Source organism: Bombus pascuorum, chromosome 2 (assembly GCF_905332965.1).
Source record: "Bombus pascuorum chromosome 2, iyBomPasc1.1, whole genome shotgun sequence".
In the NCBI taxonomy this organism is placed as follows: domain Eukaryota; kingdom Metazoa; phylum Arthropoda; class Insecta; order Hymenoptera; family Apidae; genus Bombus; species Bombus pascuorum.
The window spans coordinates 4,672,768-4,674,926 of NC_083489.1; the positions used below are offsets into that span (position 1 = coordinate 4,672,768).

Sequence of the window (2,159 nt, forward strand, 5' to 3'; positions counted from 1 at the left end):
GATACCTTGAGAACCAAGGTATGGAAAAACTTCCGATTTATAAACTACACTTTAGAGCGTATCTGTTTCCTTCGTCTTTGTTCTTTTATTGATCATTCTTACACTTGGGTTTACTACAGTATCTTAGTGGCAGTAATTTTCATTTCACAAAAAGTAATTACAAACTTTAACAATTGACATACTTAAAAATTATATATTTAACACCGTTATTAAAAATTATATTATCTACATATAAAATTTAAAAAAATATTTTTTAAATTCTAAATAAGAGCATTATAAGCAGAATTTATTAACACTGACAAAATTATAAAAATATATACGATCGTTTTTAATATCGAAAATATTATAGCTGTCGTTAGGTTCCGGAATTTTTCATAAAATGCTACTCTTATTGGGCAACTATTATAGTCCATGTATTTCATGTACTAGATACCAAGTAAGTTAATTAGACGTTAATTTCTGATAGTTCTTTTAGCTGAATTGGTCAGAAATCACTCGTTAAGTCCGTCAAAAATTACTTCCCCGATTCTGTGAATTTCTCGTAACCATGAACATCGAATACAGTTTTAGATTCTTACCTAATTTTAAAACTTTTTAGGTATTTAATTTAACACGGCTACTTATTTGTTTAAAAAATATACTATTTAATTCAAAGGAGCAAGTATTAAAATTTATTCTCTATCAAGATTATTTCCCTTCCTAGATTATACTTCTAACACTTTTAAACGAAACGTTTGATTAAAAATTTTGACACTAACGTACGCTTACATTTTTTAATTTATAACATAACCTTTTTTTTTATACGTTGGGGAAATCCTCATGAACACCCCGCCGCTCTTCTAGGAAGCGGCGGGATAATGTCGGACCGACTAAAATCTCATGGTGGTCCGCCTGATGCCCAACAGAGGTGCTCCGAGGCCTCTTTCGAATTACTACCGGAGCACTCTTGCGTCTTTTCCCATTTTAGAGGAGTCGTTCCTAGGCTAATTCGGGCATTGAGAGGGACCAGCCCTCTCAGCGCCATCCTGTGGGCCGTTGTGCAAGTCCGAGGAGATCCCAGAACTTCCTCGGCGTGTCGACCCCTATGACCATCTAGGGAGGCGCAGGACCACCCTTCGGCGCGGAACCCTACAAGGGCGAGTCTTACCCTCTCCCGCTCTGTCGGCGGTCTACAAAAATTACTCAATTAAAAAACACCAATTTTGATTAACTTTTTACAGAATGATGATACCATTAATAGATACAAGACATCTTTTTAGTAGGATGATCCAGTTTATAGGAGTGACAAAAATCATCAAAGTTCATTGTAACTCCATAAAGTCCTCATATCCTGGAAATTACTTTAGATAAAAAAATCCAAGCGTTTTCAGAGAAATGTACTTTTTAGAGAAATTAAACTACATCAATAGTTTTTTGCAAAAGTCATACATGATTACAGATTTTGTACTTTCATTGAACTTCTTGCCCCTTGAAAGCGAATTATGGATGCGAAAAAATATTACTTGGATTTGTTTAAAAAACTGCCTATAAAAAATATATAAAAATATGTAACAGCATTTGTAAATAAATAATTCCTCGCTGTAAAATTTAAGTGTAGGATTTGAATGTGTATTCAGGTTCCGCAAAATTTTTGAACCTGGCCCCGCAAAAAGTCACGCCAGCCCTGTTTGATTCCTTTAAATGTCTTACAATTAATAAAATGATGTTTTATTATGAGATTTCTCATTCACGTAGTAGTATACAGTAAAAAATATAAAAAAGCATTAAATATCATACAGTTTTATACAAAATATTCAAAATTAAATGATGCAGCATATAAATTCACTACATTTCTAATTTTTACTTTTTAATTTCAATTTAGAAAAAAAGAATAATATAAAATTATTCGTCTCAAAAAAAAAAGAAGATTATCTTTTAAAAGTAAACTTATCTTAAGTGAAATAAGCTCTTCGGAAACCTAAACGTAGAAAAGGGAAGGGCACCTGGGAACGAAGATAGCGGCCCTGACTCGGCTTCTTCCTGTCACTTCGCTTTCACAGGGGCAGTCTGACGGAGATACCCGAAGGAACTTTCGACTAGGCGGCAAGATGCGCACGCATCCGACAGTATCCCCCATGCATTCGGTGGGGTTCGGTAATGGTCGGAGAGCATTTGGCCGG

General features: G+C 34.6%; 1 long non-coding RNA gene across 1 annotated transcript; it reads right to left on the bottom strand.

The window, feature by feature from the left end:
- Window positions 1-993: 993 nt before the first annotated feature.
- Window positions 994-2,078, bottom strand: LOC132916359 (uncharacterized). Its single transcript, XR_009660082.1, has 3 exons — window positions 1,983-2,078; window positions 1,128-1,169; window positions 994-1,082 (listed from the first exon to the last, which is right to left on the bottom strand). It is a non-coding gene; the product is annotated as an uncharacterized LOC132916359 (long non-coding RNA).
- Between the last annotated feature and the right edge of the window lie 81 nt (window positions 2,079-2,159).